This window comes from Pleurodeles waltl, chromosome 1_1, assembly GCF_031143425.1.
Source record: "Pleurodeles waltl isolate 20211129_DDA chromosome 1_1, aPleWal1.hap1.20221129, whole genome shotgun sequence".
NCBI lineage: Eukaryota > Metazoa > Chordata > Amphibia > Caudata > Salamandridae > Pleurodeles > Pleurodeles waltl.
This window is the reverse complement of record NC_090436.1, coordinates 747,829,336-747,845,953: the sequence shown is the minus strand read 5'-3', so window position 1 is coordinate 747,845,953 and position 16,618 is coordinate 747,829,336. Positions and strand designations below refer to the sequence as shown.

Here is a 16,618-nt window from a genome sequence, read left to right as displayed (position 1 = left end):
ATATTCAATAAAACCCCCAGTTAAGATCACTATCAAAACCGATGCCTAAATAAGTAAAATGGGAGGTTTTCTTTATTCCCCTGCAAGAAAAAACGTCCTCGTCTTAGTCAATTTAGGTCCACACTTCACTATAAAAGACTTAGTGCAATTAACTTCTAGGCCTAAATTCCCCAAAAAAGAGTGGAAAGCATTCAGCAGGGACTGTAGACCGTTGGCTGTTTGGGCTAGTAAAACAGCATCATCTGCATAAAATAAGACTGGTATTTCCAGGGGCCAAGTTTGGGGACATCAACTCCAGCCCCAATCAGGTAATTCTCAAGACCATTGATGTACATTAAGAAGAAAAATGGCGTCAGGACGCAACTCTGTCTTACCCTGGAGACTGTTGGAAAGTCTTCTGTGAGGTCTCCCTGTCTTGAGCATGTAATCTTTGGAGCAAAGAAATAATTGCACTATCCATCCCCACAGGGGAGTCTACTCAATCAAATGCACAGGTCAGTTCCATAAGTGCAAGGTGTACACTATCTTTTTTAACCTTAGTATACTTTTGGATAATTAAAGGCAAGTTTAGGGACTGGTCAACTGTGCTGAGATCTGGTTGAAATCCAAACTGAAAATCTGAGAGTCTATGGTTCTCAGCCGCCTGGCTTCCCAGCTTCACCAAAAACACCCTTCTTAAGATCTTAACCGTGCTATCCAAAACTGAGATTGGTCAGTAGCATTTGGGTTGCCTTTTGTCTCCCTTTTTAAAAATTGGCATAATCGTAGCCTCCTCCCACGTTTGAACTAAGGGACTCCAAATGGCAATTCTCAGCACATTAGTTACCATGTGTTCTCAAAATTATTGGTTGGATTTCAAAACATTCGCTGGGATTCTGTCCAGACTTGAGGCCTTGCCTGCAGGACAGCTATCAATCGCTGTAATAACATCGGCTAGACTAATTGAGGAACTTAAGATCGTGTTAGCAAGGTGATCCATGACATCTACATCCTTGTCACTAGAGGCATCAGATTGCACCTTCCATCCAAAAATCATTGAACAGTGACTTACCCAGTCCTCCTTAGAGACCAGACACTTGACTTTAAGGATTAAATCACCCGAAAAGACCTGGGAGTTCACAATTTGCCAAAACACTGCATGACTTTACACTCGCTGGTAAGCCTTAAGTACTCCCAGGCCTTTTCTTTTATCTCTGTTTTCCTTCTTGAGATTACTTCTTTCTAACTTTTCCTGGTCTCCATAATACCCAGCCTCTCTTGGGGACGTTTCTTTAAAGCCAACTTTAATGCTTTGTGGGCTTTAGTGCAAGCACCATCAAACCACCTCGGACTAATCCTCTCACGTCTGGGTATTCTTGTCAATTTATCTGCCATGTAATGTTTAAGGGAGGTAAATGCCTTGATAACTTCATGGTGACTGGCATCCTCCTGGAGGATCCGGTTGATCTCAGATTATTTATGTGCATGTAGATCATTATAAAAGACCTCCTTGTCTATTTTCCCCCAACAAATACTTAACCATTTATTCCTAATAAAGTCACTAGGGGGTTGTTGGGTTTCCTGGGTCACCTTAGATGGAAATATTTTTTGACACTCCAGGATTAGAGGATTATGGTCGCTTATACATGATACTGCTATTTTACACACCAGTAAGACCGATACCAGCTCTCTAGAAATCAAAATATGAACTATCAAGGAATCTGGACAGCCCCCTCACACCGTTGCTGTTGAGTAATTGATTTAGTGCCTCACCATAGGGGGTATGCATGAGCGGGTTGTCCAAGTCATCACAGATGCCACAAATGGCGTAAGAACAATTGTCACTGGGTTCAATATTAAAATCCCTCACCCACATAAGAGCCTCCTTCCTTTCATTATTCATGGTCCTATGTAAGGCATTCTCCAAACCATTTACAATTGTTGTTACTGCCGGGTTGAATATATCATGATAATATTTGACCACTAAAAGATCAATAGACCTAATAAATGAAAGCAGTAACATCTGGTACTGTAGGGAAGTTACCAATTCTAATATTTTGCACTCAACCAGGCTGGTAACGACAAACATCACCTAGCCACCCCTTAACGCGACCTGAAATGGATGGGGTTGCTGCCACATGATACGTAGTAAAACCATCCAAAAAAGGGGGATCAGACAGCTAGGTTTCTTGGCAGCAGATGACTTGATACCGACTCACAAAGCTTACCCAGTCAGGACTCTCTAATTTTGTGCATAGGCCTGCAACATTCTAAGAAATTAGTTCAAAAGCTCCTTCATAGGGTGAATCTTCTGTTGGAGCTTGACTAAGTGGTGCTTCTTGTGATTGCTACCTACTAATTGATCGTGAAATAAAGTGATTATCTAAAGTGCCTTGTTGACCTCCTACATATGGTGATTATTCCAGCTCCTCTAATGAGGCCAAAGGTGAAAATCTATTGAAGGTAGGAACTGCAATAGTCAAACAATTATCTGGTACAACCTGGGTATGTTCATGAAAGGCAGTTTTGATAACAGCAGTAACTGGTCTCAAGGCAGTATGGGGGCAAAAGAAGCCCCAGGGGAGTGCTCTAATTCCCCCCCTATCAAGACCACACTGACTTAGTGTGGGTAGCAAGGTTCGAACCAAACAGAGCATTTTAAAATTCACAATTAAACAATCACTGTGTGAAGTTTTCCGTGGTGACCGATCCAGGATAGCCTTCAAACAGAAATAATGTCATAACCCCATCTAGAATACTTCTGTAACTAGTGCTGAACCTTGTTTAAGAGGGATGCATGTGATTCAAAGGTGGCTAGGGACAATGGTAAGACATTCCCTAAAACAATAATATAAGGGGCGCACCCCGGTGGGGTACGGGGCCTCACATCTGGCCGCTCAGGGCTGCAAATCGTATACTCTGAGTTTGCCCTCTTAACCAATATGTCCTTTCTTAAATGCCTGAAGCACTGCGGCCTGGCAGCCGGAGCTGATAATGAAGGGTTAATTGTAATCTGCCCAGTAGAGACCACAATAGGACGCTCTTCATTTTCAGCATTAGCACTAGAAGCATCACCTGCTGCTTCCATTTGAATGCACCCATTTAACTGACATGTAATGGCACCTTGGGAGACTGGTGGAGCCTAACTAACTGATTTCTGCTCTGTGTGAGCAACTACGTGCGGCACTAATACTCGTAAAACGTGAAACACCAGTTTGCAAACCCTCCCCCCGATCCCACCTTTGATCAGAAAAGTTCTTACGTTCTAGTTCAATTGAGTTCAAACGCTCTACGAGTGGCTTTAATTTAGGGTCCAAAGTTGAGTTTACCACCTCTTTCATCATGTCCGTCAAACTCTCCTGTAAGAAATCCAGCATTTATTCATTTCCCTTTAATAGAGCCTTCTGTTTTGGAGTCTGATTTGGATTTACCTTTCGGTGATTAGAGGTCTTAACCGGCTACTGATTTATATCACTCTGTAGCCTGCTAACACTGTCAAGAGGGGTGGCCAAGCCCAGCCACCTCTGACCAAGGATGGGCACAGACAGCCCTGCTCTTGGACCAGTCTTCACCCGGGCACACGCTTGGGCACGTCTCACACAGGTGTAGCAGCTAACTGGCCTTATGCGCCTCCGGGCACGAGTGGAAACTGGTGGCCCTCCTCCAGTAACTATGGATGGTGGGGGCTGCAGTTCAGGTTCCCCCCAGTCTGGCGATAACATGTCCGTACAGTGGGAGCAGCTAACTGGCATTATGCACCTCCGGGCTCAAGTGGAGACTGGCGACCCTCCTCCTACCACCATGGATGCTGGGAGTTGAAGTTCAGGCTTCCCCCGGTCAGGGGATAATGTGTCTCATGCTGTGGGGGCAGCTGACTGGCCTTATGCACCTCTGGGCACAAGTGGAGACTGGCGGCCCTCTTCCTGCAGCTGTGGATGCTGGGGGTTGAAGTTCAGACTCCCCGTGTCCGGCAATAACACGTCCCGCGCAGGGGGGTGCAGCTTACTGGCGTTATGCACTCCGGGCACAGATGGAGACTGGTGGCCCTTCTCCTGCCACTATGTATGATAGGGGTTGAAGTTAAGGCTCCCGCCGGTTCAGCAATAACACGTTTGTTATGCAACTGTGATGCTTGTACCTGTGACAATTGCGGGCAAATTAATTAACCTCCATAGATAACCTACCAAATCTAAATCCTGGAATGTACTGGGCATGCATAGATCTCTGCAGCAGGTTCCTTAACCCCAGTGCTTTCAGTGGGTGAGTCCTCTTGGTGCTGAGGCAAATAAAAAAAATGTTTGTTGAGATGAGTGCCTGAAGGTCCCCCTTTTCTGTCCTCCACGTTGCTGAAAATACACATCTAGCAGCTGCTAAAATGTGATCAGTGACAGTTTTGAAGGCAGTGTCAGGATAATCTGGGGGTGGGGGAGGGAAGGAAGAGGTTTTGGATCACCTGCAGGACCTTAAGAACTAGGTGGATCAGGAGGATTAGTACAAAGAGGATAGGGACCAAGAGGATAAGCACTGCCAAGATTAAGAGGACAAAGACCAGCACCATCAAGAAGATCAGAGCCTGGAGGAGCTATAACCAGGAGGAGTAAGAAGGCAATGAGTACAAGGACCATGGGACCTGGTCACTAGTATCAGGTGACCAGGACCAGGAACCTCGAAGGCTCCAGGACCTTGGGGCCAGCACCAGGAGGATTTGCACCAGTAGGGTAAGGACAAAGAGGATGAAAAGGAGTAAGAGAAGCAGGAACAAGACCAGGTCTTGGAGGGCCAGAAACTGGAGCATGGCTAGTAGGACTGACGACAGAACCAGGACCTGGAAAATGGAGATGAACAGCACAACCAATATCTCAAGGACTAGAGGGGAGCAGGGCCTGGTTGGAGATTTATCATGAAGTGTCTTTTCTGTGGTCTTGGCGGCCTCTCCAGATTTCTCCTTTTTGTAAGCCTAAAAAACATCTCATCGACAATCACCAATATGTATCGGTACTGGGCACAGGCGGACATTCTTTTTAGACAGTACATCATCATGGGCCTGTGCAGTGCCAGCTCTCAAAAATGTCTCTCCCTCTTATGCGATCATCATTTAAAAATAACCACTGTCATGAATGGCTGAAGTATCATTTAACAACAAGTGATAACCGCATTGTGGCAGTTGGAGGGCTGCATGACTTCACAGAGAGAGGTCAGGAACCAGACTTTGCAAAGAAACATCAAGGCCAATCCACACCAGAGTCACATTCTGGGCCAAGGGCATATTGGCAGAATGAGTCCAGATCATGGATCTACCTTCTGAATGCGAGAATATACGCCCAGGTGTGGCTGCAGTGGCCGGCTGGTAAGATGAGCCAGGCTGTGTCCGAATGAGAGTTATCCTTTAAGCTGAGGCGTGCTGCATATGAGGCCATAGCCACTGGGGTCACAACTCTGTTGGTTGACTGGGAAGTCAGGGACACTTGGCTCAGAAAAATGACTGTTCTCTGCAAACATGTGCTCATTCATACAAACTATTCCCCCTCCCAATAAAGCTTGAATGTCTAGAGAACTATTGTTTGGCAGAATTGGCAATGTCAGACGAAAGGGTGAACCACATTGCAATAAATTTCTGCTTCAGCTGGAGTGCCAGAGAGAGAATCCGGAGCTTGCTGGTCCCTCATATTTCCATTACACACAAGGTAAAGTGAGATCAGTCATCACTGTTGTGATCCTATTCTTTTTGTGTATGGTAAAACCCTTCTAAGAATGCTAAAAGAGCCCTCACCGACATTCTTGTGGCATGTTTCATTATAGGCTCTATCTTCATTCATGACATTATTCTGCCTGGATGGGCTCTTCTAAAAAAATTGTTTCCCTTGATAATTATATTGGGTATTTGGATCAATGTGCTTAATAGTAAAGAAGAGTAAACTTGTCAACACTAACCTATGTAGTAGTTTATTGGTGGTTGCTCTGGAAAGATTAAATCATGTTTCAGCCTGGATTAATATGATCCTTGTTTTTTGCGGACTCACTATCATACCAGTCAGGTACGCACATGTAGGTGGATGGACAAACACAAAACATGTGATGGATACTCGCTCAATTTCCTTTGTGCACAAATATAAACACACACAAGCTATTTAATATAATTATCTTTAGAACTGTAAACACATGCAGATAAGTGATACACTGCAAACAATGATAAAACACTGCACTCTGGTGAAAGGCTGGTTTTCATGAATTCTCATTACATACACGTATCAGTAACATGAAACTTACATTGGAACAGGTGAGGGAGCATTTCCCTGTAGTCATATACTATGTGAAGATGGTGTTTCTCTTTGGCATCAAAGGGGGTAATTCTGACCCCGGCGGTCATGGACCGCCGTTGCCAGGGTTGGCGGGAGCACCGCCAACAGGCTGGCGGTGCCCCGCAGGGCATTCTGACCGCGGCGGTTTGGCCGCGGTCAGAAGAGGAAAACCGGCGGTCTCCCGCCGGTTTTCCGCTGCCCAAAAGAATCCTCCATGGTGGCGCAGCTCGCTGCGCAGCCATGGGGATTCTGACACCCCATACCGCCATCCTGTTCCTGGCGGCAGGATGGCGGTATGGGGTATCGTGGGGCCCCTGGGTGCCCCTGCAGTGCCCATGCCATTGGCATGGGCACTGCAGGGGCCCCCGTAAGAGGGCCCCACTTTGAATTTCACTGTCTGCATTGCAGACAGTGAAATTCACGACGGGTGCAACTGCACCCATCGCACCTTCCCACTCCGCCGGCTCCATTCAGAGCCGGCGTCCTCGTGGGAAGGTTGTTTTCCACTGGGCTGGCGGGCGGCCTTTTGGCGGTCGCCCGCCAGCCCAGTGGAAAACCCAGAATCACTGCAGCGGTCTTACGACCGCGGTGCGGTATTCTGGAGGGGGGAACTCTTGCGGGCGGCCTCCGCCGCCCGCCAGAGTTAGAATCACCCCCAAAGTGTTTTGTTCTCTCTAATACTCATCATAAGTCCACCTAATATTCATAAGATTACAAACGGTCTTATACTTACTTCAGTGAGGGACTGATGTCTCTGATTTCGGTGTGCTTTTCAGCTGCTCACAGAAACAGATTTTGAGAAGACATTGGATGTTTAAAGGGGGTGGGGCAGCAATATGCTACCTTTTTTAAAAGTAAAGTGTGGTCATCATGATGTGAACATAAACCATAATGACTTCATAACATGAACGTAATATTTCCAACATCGCATAATGAAGCCTCTGATGTTGTGGCAGCAGGAGGAGACATCCAACTATTGGTCCAGAAGCTTTATAAAGGTCTTATTGGGATGAGGCAGGATTTCAGTAAGTCTTTAACAGATTTAGACCATTATATCTAAAAAGTGGAAATATAACTAGATCACTCAGTGACAAATCTTGCAGGTCAAGCTCATGTTAAGGATGAGTTGGCAACCAGAGTGACAGTCCCAGGACAACATTCTTCCAGGCAACTCAAAAATGTTGAAAATTGTCTGAGGAAGACTAATATGCAAATGTGAGGAATAAGCAAAGAAGTCCCTGATCCAGAGATGAAAGGTTTTATGCAGGCAATATTCTGCTATCTTCTGAAGGCACCATGCAATATTAATATCACATGTTGAATTTATTCGGCTTTCCAAACCAGGACATTTTCTTCCCCTAGCATCTTAACTCAAGTTCATTACTTACACATTAAAAAGAACAGCAAGGTAGCCACCGGAAACCTAGAAAACTTCAACTTTAATAATGATAAAGTCTTCATTTTTTAAGAAATATTGGTGGAAACTCTGGCAACAAGAAGGGACATGAAGCCAACCACCGCATTCCTAAAGATGAAGAAAATTCCAAGTCGGTGGCACTACCTATTTAAACTGTTGTTCTCTTTGAAGGAAAATCTACACGTGGCGACTTCAATGTAAGAAGCCACAAAGCTCCTGGATTTACAACTCCCAGAAGAACCTCACAAGCCCTCCACTCAGGAACTCCAATATCAGTTTGAATGCCATACACAGTACTCTGCAAAACATCACAGAGCAGAGAAAACAAGATAATATGCAACATGAGGAATCATCTAGTGAAGGCAGAGGATGGCCCAGACAAGTTTCAAACATTAATCTGTTTGACTAGTCTCCAAAGGGCATGATAAGTATCATGTAATACTGTCCTCCTAACAGCCACAGACATGCTTGGTGGGTGAAGGCCCAAGAATATGGGAACATGAAATCAGAGCTCTTGTGTGGGGAGTAGTGTTTTATCCAAAGAAACATGCCTTTTCCCCCAATATCACATTCAAGAATCTAGACATCAATGTCAGAGCACCTGGCCAATGATTGCATGTGGCTACACACTGAATTCTGTGGCTACGTGTGCCCGTAATCAGTTTTTGACCCCCACATTTGCACCCAACAAGCAATCAAGATGGAAACTGTCTCCTGAAATCACCGCATTGAAAGCTCAAGCCTTGGAGCTGAACCTTATTACACCAACTACATTGAGGTAGTTGGAGACTTTCGATCCCAGGCCTTAGCACAGCTGACCACCCTTTAAAAACAACACAGGAGGTCAAACACATACCGCTCCCACTTGCACGTTAAGTTTGGGCCGCAACCTTGTTAGTCTTGCCATGTTACATTCAGTGACATTCAAGTCCTTGCCATTATCCCCAAGAGCCCACCATGCCTACTTTTATTCAGGGAGACAACTCTTGCGGTCACGCACTGTAATCCTGGTGTGTGTATTGCTTATCTGCTCCCTGAGTCGGCGTGGCGCTCACAGTAAAGCAACAGTTTGCATTCAGTCCCCTAGGGTGGTGGCACTTCCTTTTGCTGTCATGATCATATAAGAGATGCCTCATGATTTAGTGGCCTACAAATGGTTAGCCAGTACTACATTTCTTCTTCACGTCCTTGTACATGAAGACGGTATCGGAACCCTGAGACATTTCTTGACACCAAGTTATGACCCCCAGTAGCAGCCATTCTGCTACAAGCTCCTCAAAATTCCTCAATTTCATAAGCTTTCTCCATGGCTCCGTATTCTAATGCCTCCTTATAAATGCACATAAGCAATAATCTAGAATGGAAACTCCCTATATTGTCACCCTCAGTTAACATTCCAGGCTTACCTACTAAAAGCTTTGAGTACCCAAACTGACATCCTAATTTAAAATATGCTTCCTAAACTTATATTAACATAACAGGAGGACAATGGCCAACAATCTCAGTACAGCTACTAACAATGCTTCCAGCATAATCTTTTTTAAGGCCTGACCTCTGGGACCAGTATGATGACTGTTAGAAATGGGGTCTTTGGTAGGCAGTCAGGTTACCCTCTGTCCAAGCAAGGACCCTTACTCTAGACAGTGTAAAGGAGAATCACTCTCAGTTAACCCCCGCTCACCCCTTTGGTCTCTTGGCACGAGCAGGCAGGCTTTACTTCAGAAAGAATGCGTAAAGTATTTGTACCAACACACACAGTAACTCAGTGAAAACACTACAAAATGACACAACACAGGTTTAGAAAATAGGTAATATTTATCTAAACAAAAGAAGACCAAAACGACAGAAATCCGACATACACAAGTCAAGTTATGAATTTTTAAAGATTAAACTCAAAAATAGCGATTAGGCCCCAGACCCACACAGGGTGTTGGAGACTGCATTGTGTGAGGGCAGACAGAGCTCTTTCAGGTGTAAGTGACCACTTCTCCCCTCCCCCCTAGCACAGATGGCTCATCAGGATATGCAGGTTAGAGAGAGCTGCAAACAGCCCCAGACAGGGAATCCACAAACAGGAAGAGTCACAGAATGCTTTAAGCAAAACAAATGCCTACTTTCTAAAAGTGGCATTTTAAAACACACAATCTAAAAACCAACTTCACTAAAAGATGTATTTTTGAATTGTGAGTTCAGAGACCCCAAACCCCCATGCCTATCTGCTCCTAAAGGGAATTTGCGCTTTAATAATATTTAAAGGCAGCCATCATGTTAACCTATGAGAGAGATAGGCCTTGCAATAGTGAAAACTGAATTTGGCAGTATTTCACTGTTAGAACAGGTAAAACACAGAAGGACATGTCCCACCTTTAACATACACTCCACCCTGCCCTTGGGGCTACCTAGGGCCTACCTTAAGGGTGCCTTACATGTATAAAAAGGGAAGGTTTGGGCCTGGCAAGTGGGTACACTTGCCAAGTCGAATTAGCAGTTTAAAACTGCATACACAGACCCTGCAGTGGCAGGTCTGAGCCATGTTTGCAGGGCTACTTATGTGGGTGGCACAACCATTGCTGCAGGCCCACTAGTAGCATTTGATTTACAGGCCCTGTGCACCTCTAGTGCACTGTACTAGGGACTTACTAGTAAATTACATCAAATATGGCAATCATGGAAAGTCAATTACACATACCATTTTATACAGGGAACACTTACACTTTAGCACTGGTCAGCAGTGGTAAAGTGTCCAGAGCAAACAAAAACAGCACACCGAAGCAACCTGGGAACTAGATGCAAAAAGTTAGGGAGACCATGCCAATGATGCCAAGCCTAACTATGACAGGCTCCAAACAGAGAGATTCCTAGTACACTAAAGACATTAAACCAGGTCAAAAGAGGTCCAGATAGTAGGCACTGGATCCCAAGTTCAAGTAGCAAAGGCATCCTGATGCATCAGCGAACAAGGACAGAATATTAAAGTGCCTCAACTCCCTCATTGACCACACCCAAAGTATAACAACTAATAATGACATGCTTCAAATTGAGATGAAGCCCTAAGAAATGACATGAAGGTAATTTCAGCCATAACTGACGAGATGGAATCATGTATCAGTAAGATGGAGAGCACAAAAACATCCCTCATATGCAATTCAGTAACAACGGCTAAAAAGATCAAGGGGGTCATTCTGACCCCGGCGGTCATGGACCGCCGGGGCCAGGGTTGGCGGGAGCACCGCCAACAGGCTGGCGGTGCCCCGCAGGGCATTCTGACTGCGGCAGTTTGGCCGCAGTCAGAGAGCTGCGCCGCCATGGGGATTCTGACACCCCATACCGCCATCCTGTTCCTGGGCAGGATGGCGGTATGGGGTGTCGTGGGGCCCCCGTAAGAGGGCCCCACTTTGAATTTCACTGTCTGCATTGCAGACAGTGAAATTCGCGACGGGTGCAACTGCACCCGTCGCACCTTCCCACTCCGCCGGCTCCATTCAGAGCCGGCGTCCTCGTGGGAAGGTTGTTTTCCACTGGGCTGGCGGGCGGCCTTTTGGCGGTCGCCCGCCAGCCCAGTGGAAAACCCAGAATCACTGCAGCGGTCTTACAACCGCGGTGCGGTATTCTGGAGGGGGGAACTCTGGCGGGCGGCCTCCGCCACCCGCCAGAGTTAGAATCACCCCCCAAATCTTTTGAAAGAAAAACCTCTGATCTTCAGGACAGAAATAGAGCAACTGAGAGCAAGATGTTCTTTCCTGTGCAGCTTTCCTTGAAACCTTAATCCATAGTATCCTCGCCATCTCTTTGGGGAAAGTCTTTGAAATGTAAAGAGCTCATAGGATTCCTATGTGCCTAGGTCCATTCTCTAGAGCACATAGATACATTTTATTCTGGACTATCATGTGTTAACACAGAATTAATCCCTGATCCTCTGAAAAATGTAAAACCATTGACTCGATTGGAGCTGAAAACAGCATTGTCAGAGGGTTAAAGGAGGTTATCAGGGCTCCTATATCCCTACACAATTGTCCAAACTGAGTGAGTCCATTCCAACTGGTCTTTATTTGTATTCAAAAGAGATTCCTACTCAGTTAACAGTGCTTGTACTACCAGTCCGTAAATACAGTCCTTCTCTTCTTTTCCCTCAGGATGACAGTTTCTTTTTCTTTCCTTAGGTCATCAGGATTACTCAGCCGTTCACAGCCCCAGGTAGCCAGCGAGAGAAGGGGAGATATAAGAACAACAAGCCGTGGTCAGGTATGTGTTTCAACTCAGTTATTTTAATTATTTCTCTTTTCTTTGATTTTCTTTTACTGTTATTGGTGTGCACTTAGGGATGTGGTAGTAAGGGAACACCTTGGTGAGGTATATCTGTTTACACTGGGTTAGTGCTGCCCAATGTGCTAGAAGAAAGCATGGTTGAGTAAACCTAAACTGTTGGGTAATTTGTTGTCACTGTGCTTACCCTTATCAAACAAGGGAGTGTGTCCAGGGCGTTCTTCCTGTTTATTGACCTGTTTGGGAATGGTTGGGTTGTCACTGTTTTGTGCACCAAGGTTTCGGATCATTTTCCCGTCATCCTTATGCCTTCCCAGTCCCTCCCGACCTTCCCCTATCAACCTTGTGAGTTGACCGCGCAAGCGGTCATGTACTTGGTGTAGCCACGTCCCTCCAGGTGTTCCCCATTCCTCACCACTGCTCCTTGGCTCACGTGCTTGGGTCCGGCTTCGTTGCAGCGGCGTCCCACGTCTCCTGGGTCTTCACTCATCTCCTCCCTCCTGTTCGCCCCCACTCGTTTGGAACCTTCTCCTTTGGCGTCCGCTCCTGCTATGTCTCCATCTCCTCCTGCGTCTCCGTTTTCTCCAGCATCACCTCCTCGCCCTCTTTCCTTCTTTTCCAGGTTTCCTAGGGGCTGCCTCCTCCTCTTGACATCAGCATGGCCCTCCATGCGTGTTGCTGCTATTCTTGTCGGAGTCCCCCTGGGGGACTCAAACATCGGCTCATCTTCCACTAGCTGTTGTGCCCTGCTACATTCGCTCCCCCCAGAGAGTGGCTGTTGGAGCCACGAGTCGGCAGGATATCAGGATAAATAGTCAGCATTGCTTAATAAGGTCGCAGGGGTGTGTTGGATCTGAAACATAGATGGTTGGAGGGATAAGAACCACCTTAGAACCCTTGTGCTCGTATCTTTATGACAAACCATCCATGTTAAAGGGGCGTGATCGGTGAGAAGTAGAAAAGGTCTACCTAACAAATAATATTGTAGGGCCTGAATAGCCCATTTATTAGCTAGACATTCCTTTTCCAGGGTGGGGTAGTGTTTTTCCTTTGGTAATATTTTCCTGCTAATGTACACTATAGGAAGAGGTTGTCCTTTCTCATCTTCCTGCAAAAGGACTGCCCCAAGTCCCTGGTCAGAGGTATTGGTCTGTAGGATAACAGCTTTCTCAAAGTTGGGACATCTTAAGACCTGTCTCAGTGGTCAAGTGTTCCTTTAGTAACTGATAGCTGTGATGTTGTTTTTACGCTAAATGGGTCATCTTATTTGGTTGTTTCTTCTCTAAAAGGTCTGTCAAGGGTGCTGCCAGAGTGAATAGTGTGGGATAAATCGCCTGTAATAACCCACCATCCCTAAAAAGGCTTGTATGTCTCATTTGCTTTTAGGAATGGGTATTCGTCTAATTGCTTCTACTTTGACCTATTGGGGTTTAATTTGCCCTCCCTCAATGACGTAACCAAGATAGTTGATGAAGTTTTGGACTATGTTACACTTCTCTGTATTTGCGGTCAACCCTGCTTCTTGTAGGGCTTGTAGGGCTTTGGATAGTTGCTTTAAGTGTTGGTCCCAGGTGCGGCTATATATAACAATATCAGCCAGATATGATGCTGCGTATTCCTGATGGCGTCTCAAGATTACATCCATTAGCCACTGAATGGTAGCAGGGGCTCCATGAAGTCCGAAAGGTAATACAGTGAATTGATACAGTCTGGAAGGAGTAGAGAAGGTGGGTTCAGAAGTATCTGCCAGTATCGGGCCTGACCTAATTGTTCGATTAATTCATCAACACAGGGCATTGGATAAGTATCGAATTGGGAAATGGAATTGAGTAGATGAAAGTCAATGCAAAACCTTATACTCCCATTTGGTTTTGGAACCAGAACCACTGGAGAACACCAGGGACTGTTAGATGGTTCTATATTACCTGCTTCTAGCAACTACATGCTGTCGGGCTTCGGGAAGTCAATAGGGTTTCTGCCTGGCTATCTTTCCTTCTTTTGTTCTGATTTGGTGTTGGATTAAATTAGTTTTACCTGATCTTTTTGAGAATGGTTTCTTGCTTCTTACGAGTACTGTCTTTATTTGAGTTCTCTGTTCTTCGGTTAACTCTAAGCTAAGAGAGGGTTCTATTTCCTTATCTTCTTCTGATAAAGGGAGCAGATGGATGTCTAGGGGTCTCGTTTTTGTAATGATTGGGGCTGTATTATTCGTGAGGACTGGAGTGTCGTCCACTTCCCATGTTTTGAGAAAATTGACATGATAGATGTGACTTTTCTTAGAGTTCTCTGAGATTTCTATCCTATATGTGATGGGGCTACTTTTTCTGTTACTTTAAAGGGTCTTTGCCATTTGGCTAGAAGCTTATTGTCAGTCGTAGATAAGAGGACCAGGACGTTACTGTCTATAGGTAGATTTCTTAATTTTTTTTCCCACATCAAATCTTTTCTTTTGCTTCTCCTGATTGTCCTCCAAATGGGTCCTTATGTCTTCCCATACTATGTTGATGTTTTCCTTTAACTCTCTGGTCTAAGTTAATATGTCTTGGGACTTTTCTTCTGTCTCTTCCCACTGCTCGGTGGCCATGTCTAACAGGGTCAGAGGCTGTCTCCAAAAAAGTAGTTCAAATGGACTATGTCCAGTAGAAGCCTGTAGATGAGTCCGAATGGCATATAATACAAGGGGTAACTTTTTGTCACAGTCTCTCCCTGTCTCAGTCATAGTTTTTCTTATTAATGTTTTGATTGTTTTATTGTATCTTTCCACTAGCCCATCGGTTTGGTGATGATAAACAGAAGTACGTATTTGCTTTACTCCTAGCAACTGACATACCTCAGCCATTAAACGTGACATGAACGGAGTTCCTTGGTCGGTGAGAATTTCTCTAGGAAAGCCCACCCTACAGAAAAGCCCAATCATGGCCTGTGCTATGCTTTTGGTAGTCATACTAGGGAAAGGGATGGCTTCAGGATATCTAGTGGCATAATCTGCCATGACCAATATATATTGGTAGCCTTTAGAGGAAGCTACGAGTGGACCCACTAGGTCCATCCCCACTCTGGAAATAGGTGTTTCTATTATGTGTAACGGGAACAGTGGGGCTTGTGGCTCATTGCTTGGATTAACCAGTTGACATTTCAGACAGGCATGACAGTGTTTCCTGATATCGCAGAATACCCCTGGCCAATAAAAATGATGGAGTAAGTATTCTTTTGTCTTGTCTCTTTAAAAGTGACCCCTTCCCACGTGACCATGTGCCAAATGTAGTACTTGTTCCCAGAAATTTCTGGGAACGACCAACTGCAATTTCGGCGACCCCTGTTGTTGCACAGTCCTATATGTTAACCTATTTTTTTACAAGAAAATAGGCACCCACCTGTCCTCTAGGGGTAGAGACAGCGGAAGTCCAAGCATGCTTAAGAGTAGGATTGTCCCTCTGGCATAGTCTGAATTCCCCTGAATTAGACAGTACTCTTTTCTTCTCTGGTACGGTTTCCACTTCTCCCACTGTTTTGTTGAGCCAATATTCTGCCTTTTGGGTCCTTGTGGTGGGTTCAGCCTAGAACCCTGATAGAGTCGGTGAATTAAGAATCCACTAGAAACGGTATGCTGCTCACGTGCTCTTTATTTATCTTTCTGGATGTGTTTTAATCACTCTTTCTTCCCTCTATTTCCTTCGTTTTAGTTCTCAGGGTCTTTTCCTTTCCTTGGTTGTTTTCCTTGAGGTAACGGATTCTTCTTTTCTCTTATAGGTTTCTCTTTCCAGGACCTCTGAGCTGTGGATGTGGTTCATCGGGATAACCTAGGATGGCTTTGATTCAGATGTTGTTGGTTGACCCAGGAGAAACAGAGAAATAGGTAAGTGTGGGGTTCTGGGATTCCTTCTAGGTTTGGGTTAGTATTAGGGAGTGTGATAAGGGCGGGTTTGTGATAGTCTAAGGCTGGAAAACTGAAAGAAAAACCCACAAGTGTTCTAGGTCAGGTGCAACAAAAATTAAGTGTCCGTCCTATTGCTCTTCTATAGGGCTGTTTTACAGCTCAGTCCCTATCCCGCTGTGCTATTAGTTATACATGCACCAGAGTCCTTGCTACTCACTTTCCTGGGTCCTTTCTTCTGGTCCCTCCCCTGCTATTCCCCTCTCACTCCCGTTTCTACTCCACAATGGGAAATAACTTAATCGAAGACACGATCGTACCTGAGAGAGCCACGCCCCTCCAGGGACGTGGCGGGTCCGTTCGTCCAGCGGTCTCGGCCGGGTCGGTGTCTCGCCTCCAATGTCTTTGCTCCGCTCCTCGCATCGATTGTCTTCTTTCTTGCTCCGCTCGTTCCGGTTCGCACTCCTCACCCCACTCCATTGTATCGTGCCCCTCTTCTTCCTCCGTCTTCTCTTTTTCTGCTCCCGGCGATGTCGATCCAACCCCGATGTCCGGGTTGGGATTCTCTTCCGGGTGGTCGTCGCTTTGGTGTGATCCCCCGGGTACTGTCGATGTGATCCAGAGGCTTGTTTTGTAGCTGGTGATGGGACGACCCGGTTACAGTTCTTTTTTGGCTTTTAGTCAGTTGTTCCTTGTTTTTAGCCCATTCTATCTCATTGTTGGAAAAAGGAGCATCTTGCAACCATGATTTCATGGGATTTTGGGTGATTGTATTTTCCAGAAGAG

General features: G+C 45.5%; 1 long non-coding RNA gene across 1 annotated transcript in view; it reads left to right on the top strand.

Moving 5' to 3' along the window:
* LOC138284376 (uncharacterized) overlaps positions 1-16,618 on the top strand; it is a 37,276-nt gene that overhangs the window by 18,441 nt on the left and 2,217 nt on the right. Inside the window, exons 2-3 of the long non-coding RNA XR_011201392.1 lie at positions 11,856-11,937; positions 15,709-15,814. This is a non-coding gene — a long non-coding RNA (uncharacterized lncRNA). The remainder of the gene's footprint in view (positions 1-11,855; positions 11,938-15,708; positions 15,815-16,618) is intronic.